The sequence below is a fragment of the Ovis aries genome, chromosome 1 (assembly GCF_016772045.2).
Source record: "Ovis aries strain OAR_USU_Benz2616 breed Rambouillet chromosome 1, ARS-UI_Ramb_v3.0, whole genome shotgun sequence".
In the NCBI taxonomy this organism is placed as follows: Eukaryota; Metazoa; Chordata; class Mammalia; order Artiodactyla; family Bovidae; genus Ovis; species Ovis aries.
Window position 1 is genome coordinate 124745699 of NC_056054.1, and position 13117 is coordinate 124758815.

At 44.8% G+C, this 13117-nt stretch overlaps 1 protein-coding gene and 1 pseudogene across 3 annotated transcripts in view; one reads left to right on the top strand and one right to left on the bottom strand.

The window, feature by feature from the left end:
• The window catches only part of TIAM1 (TIAM Rac1 associated GEF 1), a 461928-nt gene that overhangs the window by 101990 nt on the left and 346821 nt on the right, over window positions 1–13117 (top strand). The window lies entirely within an intron of this gene.
• LOC121816172 (small nuclear ribonucleoprotein G-like) lies at window positions 7929–8152 on the bottom strand (annotated as a pseudogene).

Genomic DNA, 13117 nt, shown 5'->3' on the forward strand with positions numbered 1-13117 from the left:
CATTCCTGATTTTTAGATGAGGAAGCTGAGTCAGTGGGGTAGTCTCACTTGCCCACGGTCCCCCAGGCAGTACATGGCAAGGTTGAGTGCTGGCTGAAGCGGTCTCTGGGCTCTTCCTCTGCGCTAAGGCCCCTGGCACAGCCGGGAAAGGAAATGGATACTCACGGGCTTTGTACAGGGTGGAGGCTCTGGATGCTCTCAGGCGCCCTTGCCCGAGTGATCGTCACTCCTTTTGGCACCCGTCCTGTTATGGAATCTGAAGTTGATTTTTCTTTTTTTTAATCAGTCCTTTATATGCTTCTGTTTGTTTGTAGGTGAGATCACCTCCTCAGTCAAGGAAACGGATAAGAGCTCTGGTGTGAATCCTAAACCGTACCCAGAAGGCATAATATACCCTGGAAGGCATTTCCTGGGTTTAAGAGGAATTTTCTTTTTGAGCCCCACAGCACCTCTATGAAATGCATTTTTTTGTTTGTTTGTTTTTGTTTAGTGACTCAGTTGTGTCTGACTCTTTTGTGACCCTGTGAACTTTAGCCCCCCAGGTTCCTCCGTCCAGGGGATTTCCCAGGCAGGGATACTGGAGTGGGTTGCCATTTCCTTTTCCAGGGGACCTTCCCCACCCAGGGATCAAACTTATATCTTCTACGTTGGCAGGCGGGTTGTTTACCAAGAGCCACCGGGCTTCCCTGTTCTGAAGGGTAAAGGGGGAAAGTTTGTGAGGCTCAGAGAGGGTGAGCACATATCCTCAGCTGCACAGCAGGTGAGGGGCAGCGCTGGGCTCAGGGCTTGCAATGCGCGTGTGTGAAGTAAGGGGCTGACAGCGCAGTGGGGGTCAGCCCTGCCCAGCTCTGGGGCATCTCCTGTGGGGTCAGCTCAGCTCCTCTGCCCCTCTCTCTGCTACTGTTCTGTCGCACACACTTTGCTTCCACGCTTTTCTGGCTTCCGTACTCCGAGCTTCTCAGAACAGCAGGACAAGATTTTCCATAGCCCGGAACTGGTGTTTTTTTTTGCTATTGCTATTGCATCCAAGCACCTGCTGAGCTGATGAGCTTTTGAAATTTCACTTGACTATTGGGAGGGAGCTGTGAGTGATTCTCAGGAACACACCATCCCAGCTGCCTGGGGTGGGGTGGGTGATGCTGGGCGCAGGGGAGGTGGGGGTCCCTTCTCCAGCCCGGCCGCTTGGAGACTGCGCCCTGCTCCGATAGCTGGCATGGGTACGTGCTGTCAGCCTGGTCATTTTTCTTCTCCTGGGTGGCAGTTTCTGTGCTGTTTTTCTCTTAGAGCATTGACTTTCCATTTTTAGGTCAGTTTTGGAGAATTCAGGCTTCTCTCGTAGCTTAGACGGTAAAGAATCTGCTTGCAATGCTGGAGACTTGGTTTGATCCCTGGATTGGAAAGATCGCTTGGAGAAGGGAATGGCTACCCACTCCAGTGTTCTTGCCTGGAGAATTCCATGGATAGAAGAGCCTGGCAGGCTACAGTCCACGGGGTCACAAAGAGTCGGACATGACTGAGCGAGTTTACTTCACTTCAGTTTGGAGAATACAATTAAAAATTTGACCCTTTGCTTTCTGGATTTCTCTTTTCGGAAAAAAATGTCCACGTCTACAAAGTTCTGTACTAAACTTCTGACTCGTATACGCAGAGCCTCCTTGAACATACATACATCGTGAAATCTAGCTTAAAATTTGAGCCCCTCCCCTACCCCCAGTTGAGGGTAAATATGGACACTGAAAATTTTGATTCTCTGCTCCTTCTCATTCTATTGTTAGTTGGAACGAGGTTGGGAAATATTGGGTTGGCCAACAATTTTGTTTGGGTATTACAAAACACACAAATGAGGTTTTTGGCCAACCCAATGCACATCATACTCAAAATCATGACAGAGAGAGTTTAATAAAGGTGTGTCAGGGTGTTGAGAAGAACGGGGCAGAAAGAACACTGTGAGGAGAGAGGAACCCCTCTGGCTTGGTGCCTTGAATGCATAACAGAATTCACGTTATGAATTTTCGAGAGTATGGTCTGTGGTGAAAGGCTGAAGGCAAGAGGCATTAGGAGATGAGGGTGGCAGAGGGTGAGATGGTCAGATAGCATCACCAACTCAGTGGACATGACTTTGAGCAAACTCCGGGAGATAGTGAAGGACAGAGGAGCCTGGTGGGCTGTAGTCTGTGGGGTCGCAAAGAGCTGGATGTGACTGAGCGACTGAACAACAACAGGAAGTCTGTGGCACGCTGTAACCCCTGGAGGTCAGGATAGAAGGAGACTGCCACTGGGAGAAGCAGTGGCCTGTGCTGGGGAGGCCTCCAGGTGACCCCGCAGGGAAGAAACCAGGGGATGAATGCCCCTTCCTTCCTTCTCTCTCCTGGCACCTGCTCTCCTGGTACCTCCCAAGGGGCCAGAGGGCCCGGGAGCCTGGCTGATGCCTGTCATCGAGGTCACCCCAGTCTTCCCGGGTGGCTTGGGTGGTATAGAATCCACCTGCAATGCAGGAGACCCCGGTTCGATCCCTGGGTTGGGAAGATCTCCCTGGAGAAGAGAACGGCAACCCACTCCCATATTCTTGCCTGAAAAAATCCCCTAGACAGAGGAGCCTGTGGGTGATGGTCCACGGGGTCACAAAGAGCCAGACGCAACTAAGGCTTTCACCTCACTTTACTTTTAGGACACAGAACGAGTGGAAGAAGATGGGGAGTAATATAAAGGGTAACCAGAGGATATTTAGTTTGTTGCCCTTCAGATTTTTTTTTTTTAAATTAGAGTATGATGGCTTTACAAGGTTGTGTCAGCTTCTGCTGTACAACTGAATGAATAAGCTGTATGTATACATGACTGTGTGGATCACAATAAACTGTGGAAGATTCTGAAAGAGATGGGAATACCAGACCACCTGACCTGCCTCTTGAGAAACCTGTATGCAGGTCAGGAAGCAACAGTTAGAACCGGACATGGAACAACAGACTGGTTCCAAATAGGAAAAGGAGTATGTCAAGGCTGTATATTGTCACCCTGCTTATGTAACTTCTATGCAGATACATCATGAGAAACGCTGGGCTGGAAGAAGCACAAGCTGGAATCAAGATTGCTGGGAGAAATGTCAACAACCTCAGATATGCAGATGACACCATCCTTATGGCAGAAAGTGATGAGGAGCTAAAAAGCCTCTTGATGAAAGTGAAAGAGGAGAGTGAAAAAGGTGGCTTAAAATTCAACATTCAGAAAACAAAGATCATGGCATCCGGTCCCATCACTTCATGGGAAATAGATGGGGAAACAGTGGAAACAGTGTCAGACTTTATTTTTTTGGGCTCCAAAATCACTGCAGATGGTGACTGCAGCCATGAAATTAAAAGACGCTTACTCTTTGGAAGAAAAGTTATGACCAACCTAGATAGCATATTCAAAAGCAGAGGCATTACTTTGCCAACTAAGGTCCTTCTAGACAAGGCTATGGTTTTTCCTGTGGTCATTTATGGATGTGAGAGTTGGACTGTGAAGAAGGCTGAGCGCCGAAGAATTGATGCTTTTGAACTGTGGTGTTGGAGAAAACTCTTCAGAATTCCTTGGACTGCAAGGAGATCCAACCAGTCCATCCTAAAGGAGACCATTCCTGGGTGTTCACTGGAAGGACTGATGTTGAAGCTGACACTCTCATTTGAAAAGACCCTGATGCTGGGAGGGATTGAGGGCAGGAGGAGAAGGGGACGACAGAGGATGAGATGGCTGGATGGCATCACTGACTCGATGGACGTGAGTCTGAGTGAACTCCAGGAGTTGTTGATGGACAGGGAGGCCTGGCGTGCTGCGATTCATGGGGTTGCAAAGAGTCGGACACGACTGAGCGACTGAACTGAACTGAAATGATACGTATATACTCTGCCTCTTGGACCTCCCTCCAACCCCCACCCTCATCCCATTAATCTAGGTCATCACAGAGCACCCTGTGCTTTATAGCAGGTTCCTCCTAGCTATCTGTTTTACACCTGGTAAATAACTTACCCTGTAGATGGTACTTTCGAGAGAGCAGGAAGTGGCTCTGTCATCCGTGAACACTCTCCCTGGGGATTGGGCATCTTGGAAAATTGCTGAGCTCGTGCTATGGAGGTTTTGTAATCCTGTTAGGGATTGGAAGCTTCCTGCTCTTTTCAGATGCTTTGAAATGCAGTCATTTATTTTTCCTCTATTTTATTTGTATGCCTGTTATTACAGAGAGTGAATGTCTGACTCTTTGCAACCCCATGGACTGTAGCCCTCAAGGCTGCTTTAAAAGGCTTATTTTGCCTCATGATGATGAAGCAGTCTGCTTCAGCGTCACAGAGGATTGCCTATCAATTACTCACGAGGCATTATTTTTGAAGGTAGTTTCCCCCTATCTTAAGATAGCTTGATGTATAGAAATGAGCATTTCTGGAGTTGACAAGCAGAGAGATTATATGAAGAAGCAACTTGCGCAATTAAAAAGTGTCATGCATTGTTATGAGGCTGTGGGTGTAAGTGATGTCACCAAGCTTGGATCTGGGCAGTCTGGGATTGAAGAGCAGACTTGGCTCCTCCGAGTTCTGTTTTTGTCTGGATCTGGACCTTGGTCCCTGTCCTGTCTTTTGTCTGCCTAGTCCCATTTTAGCAAGAATCTGAAGTCAGTCTACAAAGGAACGTGGGGCCACCCGCCCCGCTTTGGTGTGAGATCATCCTCAATATCTGGTCACCCAGGGCTGCCTTCAGCAAAAAATCCTATGGCTTGTTTGTTTAATGGGCATCTCCCTACCTGGATGTCTCCTCTTAGTAATTTTCTGACTACTGACCACCTCGCTCTGTTTGCTGTGAATCCTCAGCTGTCTTTGTTACATTCTGAGTTGAGCCTCATCTTCCTCCTATTTTACAATAGCTCTGAAAAAAGTCTGTCTTACCATTTTAACAAGCATCAGAGTAGTTTTTTTTCTTAAACTTTACCCGCTAGAAACGCTTGAAATTGCTCCGGATCATCTGAAGGACCTCTGGTCCAACCTCACCCAGTGTCGAGACCCACAGGGAGCTCACTTTGAGGGGTTCAGCACCTCCAGACAGCAATCGAGGAGCCCGATTCACTCCCTTGGGGGCTGGTTTTCATTGTTGAGAAGCTCTGCCTCCATTTCAGGCTCAAAGTCTGTCTTCGCTTTTACTCATTGACCTCAATTCTGCCTTTTTGTAAAACCTGATCTCTCCATTAAGTGAATAGTTTAGCTTCTTAAATTGAACCATCTTAATGAAGGTAATTTTAAGCAATGTCTATGTTGCCCTTCTTGCTTTCTTTAGCAGGACTCTGAACCTGTATGAGCCTGCACTGCCAACTCTGGGGTATGGTTCCTTGTAGAAGGCTACGATAGGCTGATGCCCTGGGGTTTTGCTGTGTGGACTCTGTCTTTGTCTTATGAGCTCTTGCACTGCCCCGCTTCTTCTCTTCTAAGTCTCTTGCTTCTTTTCTTTGGAGTTAGCTCTTTCTGATGCCTTGTTTGATACAGTTTTATAAATGATGTGCTTCTTTTTCTCTCATGGAATAAAATGCATGGGCTTTGTGAAAGCTATTTATCACTCAGAAGTCTTTTTTTAAAATTTCTAGATTGATAGCTGCTTTCCAGATGTTAACATTATCAGAGCCTGACCTCCACATGGTATATATGCTCTGAAGGACCTTCTAGGTCCATTAAGGATACATAAATATATTAGTCTTTTAAATTTACCTATCATTTAGCCCTAAGTCTGTCTCTCATATGTATTGATTTTCACCCTCTTTTCTTTCTCCATCACCCCATTCATGGGTATATTTGAAAAGCAGTGACTTCTGCAGGATCAAAACAACCAGATTTGTGAAAGAAGAATTTCAGGATGAGGATTTAAAAGGAGAATCAGATTTATTTATACATATTTCAATATGACTCTCCGAAAAGATAGGAATTCTTTTTGTTAAAAAGCAACACAATACTATTATTACACGTAAAAAATGAACAGTGACTCATTTCTTAATATCACTGAACATTCATGTTCAGATTTCTCTGATTGTCTAAGAAATATCTTTTCACAGTTAGTTAAAAATACCTTAGAGCGACCGAGGGATTTAAACAAAGTCCACAGAGTGCGTTTGGTTGACGTCTCCTAAATCTCTCTCTCTCTTTCGGCTGTGCTAGGTCTTCATTGTGGCAGGTGTTTCTCTAGTTGTGGTGAGCCAGCTTAGTTGCTCCAAGGCTTGTGGGATCTTAGTTCCTTGACCATGGATCGAACCCTTGTCCCCTCCTTTGGAATGTGAATTCTTAACCACTGGACCACCAGGAAGTCCTTGAAGTCTCTTTTAATACTCAGGGTTCGTGTCCCTCTCTTGTCCTGTCTTGTGGTATATTTGGTCAAAGCAGCTAGATCTTTTGAGTCTTTTGAATCTGGATCTATGTGGCTTCTTACAGTGTAGATTTTACTGCCCCCATTCTGGTGTTGTCATTTAACATGTTTCATTGTCCCCAAAGTGTCCTGTAAACTAAAGCCTTGCTCAGATTTAGGTTCAAATTTTGGGTCCAGAATAGTTGATACATGATAGCATAACATGTTCTGTCACCCAGTTTGGAAGACCAGCCGTATGGTAGGGTAGAAGCTAATTCGGTGAGGGGGGAACTCTTGTAGCTTGAGAACAAGGGTTGCTGAGAGATTCCTACCTCGTGTATCGAGATTTGAATTTGGTCTTGAAAATACTCTTGAGTATGAGGGGCTGTGCTCAATGTCTTGGTGGGTAGTTTCAGATCTACCTGCTGTCTTTAATTATTCCTGCCATTTCTTTCTTTCTTTTTTTTTTTAAAAATATTTATTTATTTTACTTATTTGACTACACCACGCCTTAGTTGTGCAGCGTGCGGGATCTTCAGCTGCGACGTACGAACTCATTTGCAGCACGTGAGCTCTAGTTCCCTGACCAGGGATGGAACCGAGGCCCCTGCATTGGGAGTGTGAAGTCTTGGCCACTGGACCACCAGGGAAGTCCCTTCCTGCCGTTTCTTACAAGAGCGCCTTAAGCGTGCTCTGTCTCACCCCCCTTTCTTATAGCGCAATGAGGATGACAACAGGAGGAGGTGAAATCCCAGCCCGCGATACTGTTTTTGTAAATAAATTGTGCTGGAACACAGCCATGCCTGTTTTTTAATGGATTGTTGGTATTTGCTTTAGTGCTGCAACGGCAGCGTTGAGCATTGGCCTGAACAAAGCTTGAACTATTTACTGTTTGGCCCTTTACAAAAAGAAAGTTTGCTGACCTCTGGGCTGGAAGGAAAGCAGAGGAGAAGGCTTTAGCCTATGGATCAAACAAAAATAATTCCTCATCACTGAAATGTCACTCAGCCTTAGTACCTGTGAATGTGAAATTCCATGGCTCACAGATTTTAAGTGGTTAAAATAATTTTATTTTTTTTGTTCATTTTTCTAACCGTTAGATGACATCATCCTTCTACTTATTTGGAAATCTAATTCAACATGGGTGGGTTTGCATTAAAGAGTGGTGTGATTTTACCGGGTAGATAATTGATTATTAATAATCTCTGCATTCAGCATTTGACTCTTGATTTGTTATGCTTTCTTTCTTTCTTTCTTCCTTAGCTAGTATAAAGCTTTCTCTTCTACCAATGTACTCTTTTGTGGTTTGTTTTGCCTTTGTATGAGGAAGAATTCTGTATCCTTTCAGCAAATGTCTCATGTTAAAAGTTTTCAAAATAAGTAGACTTGCATTTTTTCCCTTAAATGGAACTCAGCTAGTTTTATCTAAGCTATTCCTTTTTTTTTGATGATTATAAGAATTTATTTAACAAAAAAGTTCAGTAAGAATGTATGCGACCCATTTTTCATCGTAGTAAAATATGGAGAGGTGATGCATGAAAGTAATTGATTTCTCTGGTGAACACAGCCATGGTCCACACTCATTCCAGGGCTTCTAACGTGAAGACTCTATCTCCTCCTATTGCCACCACTCGTTATTGCTCTGTTGCTCACTATTGGCCATCTCCACACAGTCATCTATCACAAGATACATAAAGGGATCAAATCCTCACAATATTCCTTGGGCATGTCTGCCACCATTTAATTTCACTGATAACTTCTTGTCCATAAGTTTCTTCAAGTGGGGAGGGCGAGCTTTGCTCATGTTGTCTACTTGGTGAGCTCAAAGTTGCCTCTCTAAGCTATTCCTTTTGTGTTTTGGCTATATTGTATGCTACATTATTACGGATGGCTTTGAAATTCTTTGTGTAAAAAAAAAAAAGGAAATAGATTTAAAATACAAAGGAGTTTTTTTTCCCCTTCATTTCATCTTAACATATTAAAAACCAGAGTGTAATTATTAAAAATGAAGGAAAGAATTAAAACAATAAAATTGCTTAGCATAACTCCTGTTTCATAATACATTTGGAAATAATTGGTATCATAATGTGTAATTATCAATCCTTCTTTGAAGTGTGAAGCTTAAGCTTGGGTGGGCAGGGAACCTTTTAGGAAGTGGTGATATCTGAATTAGTTCCTACAATAGCACTTCTGAATCTGTGCAGATTGTAGCATCTTGCCTGCCTTGTTAAGTGCTGTGTGTGTGTGTGTGTGTGTGGTAGAGAGAGATACTTACTAGAGGAAGGGTTAGGACAGAGAGTCCTCTAATGCTTTACCATAAGCCTCCTACTGCCTTGTTGATTAGGGAGAAGAGGAGAGAGAAACTCTTTAATATGGGCTGTGGCTTTAGCTCAGATCACAGGGTACTTTCCTGGGGAGTTGATATAGACCAGGTAGAGGACCTTTTTGCCCAGGTGGTGGACCTGCCACTAACCCCAGGCTGGTTGGCCTGGGGTTTATGTTTCAATAAGGCTGAGAAACCTCCTTAGCTTTTCTAGAACCATCCCCTAATGTGGCCCGGAGGGTCGTATTGCTGAGATGGCCAGAGATGAGTCCAAGAGGAAGCACCACCAGGAAAAATAGGGGAAGGTGTTGGACTCCCAGACTCAGAGCCTAGACCTCAGTTTCCCTGTGGCTGGGCAGTTAGTTCCCCGAGGATTGGGAGATGAGATCATACAAAGACTGAAATAAGGGCATTGGGAGAGAACATTCCAGGCAGACCTGAGCTTTTAAAATTTATTTATTTTTATTGAAGTACAGTTGATTTACAATGTTGTGCCAATCCTTGCTGTAGGGCAAACTGTCCAGCACAGTGACTCAGCTATACACAAATAGACATTCTTTTTTAAAATATTCTTTTCTATGATGATTTATCACAAGATATTGACTAGAGTTCTCTGTGCTATATGATAGGAAGGCCCTTGCTGTTTATTCATCCTATATGTAATTTTATATCTGCTAATCCCAGATGGATGTGAGAGTTGAACCATAAAGAAGGCTGAGTGTCAAAGAGTTGATGTTTTCCAATTATGGTGCTGGAGAAGACTCTTGAGAGTCCCTTGGACTGCAAGGAGATCCAACCAGTCCATCCTAAAGGAAATCAGTCCTGAATATTAATTGAAAGGACTGATGTTGAAGCTGAAACTCCAATACTCTGGCCACCTGATGCAAAGAGCTGACTCATTGGAAAAGACCCTGACGCTGGGAAAGGTTGAAGGGCAGGAAGAGAAGGGGATGACAGAGGATGAGATGGTTGGATGGCATCACCTACTCAGTGGACATGAGTTTGAGCAAACTCCAGGAGATGGTGAAGGACAGGAAAGCCTGGTGTGCTTCAGTCCATGGGGTCGCAAAGACTCAAATACCACTTAGGGACTAAACAGCAACAACAATCCCCAACTCCCACTCGAGTCCCCCTTGGCAACTACAAATCTGTTCTCTGCTAGAGCTAAGCTTTTATTTGCTCCTCCTTTCCCGCCATATTTAGGCTTCTTCTCAGACCTGTGGTGGTGGTGGGTGCTGTTCACCGCACTTGGTGCTGAATACCTGAGGCCCAGCTTGTTGGGAGAGGTTAGCTCTGTAAAGAGGCTGAGGTCAAAACAGTCACCCCAGAGCTCATCTTTTGAAAGAGTTACCTTGGAGGTACGGGTCTGAGGGGGCAGCACTGCCCAGTATACTTAATTTGAAGGGGACTCCTGCTGTTCAGACATTTGGGTCTTCCCTGGTAGCTCAGACGGTAAAGCGTCTGCCTGCAATGCGGGAGACCTGGGTTTGATCCCTGGGTCGGGAAGACCCTTGGAGAAGGAAATGGCACCCAACTCCAGTACTCTTGCCTGGAAAATTCCATGGATGGAGGAGCCTGGTAGGCTACAGTCCATGGGGTCGCAAAGAGTTGGACATGACTGAGCAACTTCACTGGTTCACTGGTTTTTGAAAATAGCTTTTAGAGTCTGGAGTGTATTGTTTGAAATATCTTCATCAATAGCTCTTTTTCCCTTTATTTGGATGGCTTTAGTTTTTATTAAAATTCTTTCTTAAAAACGCTTTTTCTTATTAAAAAATTTTTTTTCAGTAAAGATTCAAATGTTGCCTTCCTGAGCAAGCCTCCCTGAGAATTGAATATGAAGTAGCAGCACCTCGTTATATACTTTGCCCATTCCATCAGCAACCCCTGTCTCACTGCTCTGGTCTCATGATAGAATGAGGGCCCTCAGAATTTTTTCATTCACTGGCGCGTTCTTTGCCTGTCCTTCCCAAGGTCACCGGTGGCCCATGACCTCAGTCAGAGACTGCCATACCCCTCATTCAGAGACGAGTCTGCTATGCAGGGGGATTCTTCAGGTAGAGAGTGTCTTATAAATAGTTTTCCAAGGTGACTACATTGAGGGAATATTTGAGATTCAGAAAGATGTGTTCTGTCCTATCTCAGTGACCAAACTAAACCAAGACAGCTTCCTTATCCAATCTTAAAAAAAAAAATTAAAAAACTATTTATTTATTTATTTGACTGCACTGGCTTTTAGTTGAGGCATGTGGGATCTAGTTCCTTGACCAGGGATCTAAACCAGGATCCCCTGCACTGGGAATGAGAGTTCTTAGCTGCTGGACCATCAGGGAAATCCCTCCATATCAGATCTTGTGTGTTGGTGTGATCCGAATCATGGAGGCTTAGATAGGGGGCCGCTAAGTCGCTTCAGTCATGTCGCCTGTGTTCGATCCCATAGACATCAGCCCACCAGGCTCCACAGGCCCTGGGATTGGCAGAGTTCTCTGCTACTGCTAAGTCACTTCAGTCATGTCCGACTCTGTGCAACCCCATAGACGGCAGCCCACCAGGCTCCCCCGTCCCTGGGATTCTCCAGGCAAGAACACTGGAGTGGGTTGCCATTTCTTTCTCCAATGCATGCAAGTGAAAAGTGAAAGTGAAGTTGCTCAGTCGCGTCATGGACTGCAGCCCAACAGGCTCCTCCGGCCATGGGATTTTCCAGGCAAGAGTACTGGAGTGGGGTGCCATTGCCTTCTCCAGGCAGAGTTCTCTAGGGGCTCCTATCTCTCCTGTGAGCTCCCTGCTGGAGCCTGAATATAGTGCGTCTGTCCTAGGCTGGTCAGAGAGCTTGGCAGGGAGCCCTGGTTATTTCCCTGGTTAGGGAACTAGATCCTGCATCCTTCAACCATGTCGAGGCACAGTCAGATAAATAAATTTAAAAAGTGATCCAGTAGGAAAATGGTTCTGAAGAATTTATTTACAGGGTAGCAATGGAGAAACAGACATAGAAAATAGAATTATGGACAATGGGAGAAGGGAGGAGAGGGTGAGATGTATGGAAAGAGTAACATGGAAACTTATATTACCATATGTAAAATAGATAGCCACTGGGAATTTACTGTATGGCTCAGGAAACTCAAACAGGGGCTCTGTATCAACCTAGAGGGGTGGGATGGGGGGAGATGGAAGGGAGGTTCAAAAGGGAGGGGACATATGTTTACCTAAGGCTGATTCATGGTGATTCATGAGGTTTGACAGAAAACAACAAAATTCCGTAAAGCAATTATCCTTCAATTAAAAAAGAGTGAACCAGGAGGAAATTAGGGGGTGGAGGTCAGAGAAAGGGCGGACAGAGGAGTGCTTTAAATGGTGTGGCCATTGAATGGAAATGGGAAAATGGTGAGAAAAACAGCGTAAAGGAAATAAAAAGAGGAAGAAAAGGGGAATTCCTGATGAAGGAACCAAAGAATTCAGTCAACCCACTGCGGTGTGTGGATCCTGCTTGTATGTTGATTTGAATGGACTAACTCTGTGTGTGTGTGTGTGTGTGTGTGTGTGTGTGTGTATAAATAAGATTGAATAGTTCAATTGGATTATGGGTCCATGGGGATGATGTCCTCATAAGACAACTTTCCATAGTAAGTTAAATGGCAGGTTGATCGATTTCAGCAAATTATTAACTTCTTTGCAATGACAAAAACTATAAATAGCATGAACCATGTGTTATTTGAACATCTTACCTTCGGGAGTGTCTTCTGAGCCCTGCAGGCGCTCTCTAGTTTGCTGAGCTGTGGGAAGGGGCGCTGGGGGGAGTTGTCCTTAGCAGTTGGGCTGGCAGGCTGCCTTTCTGTGGGCACTGGGCTGCTGGACTCCACCAGGTCCCCCCCTTCTGTGTGCCAGCAGAGACCCTGCAGTGTCCCTGGGGAGCTGTGGTGCCTCTGGGAAGGAAACCCAAGGGCCTTCCTCCCTGATTGTCCCTCCATCCCTCCTGCTCCCTCCCAGAAATGGTCTGTGGGCCAGCTTATTTTTTTTTTCCCCATGTACATTTCACTATTAAAATATTATGTAAGTAACATATGCTCTTTGTAAAAGCCATGCGGAGTGTTAATAGAAATCAACGTTCTTGTCCTTCACTCTTTCCCATTTCATTGACTTCATCACCTTTTCCAGAAATATATAAATATTTATTTGCTTCTTTGGGACTTTTTATTTTGTACTGGGGTATTGCTGATTAACAGTGTTGTGATAGTTTCAGGGAAATAGTGACGGCACCCAGCCACACATATACATGTATCCATTCTCCCCCAAACCCTCCCTCCCATCCAGGCTGCCACATAATATTGAACAGAGTTGCATGTGTTATACAATAGGTCCTTGATGGTTATCCATTTTAAATATAGCAGCGTGTACATGACCTTCCCACACTCCCTAACTGTCTGTTCGCCCTGGCAACCAAAACTTCAT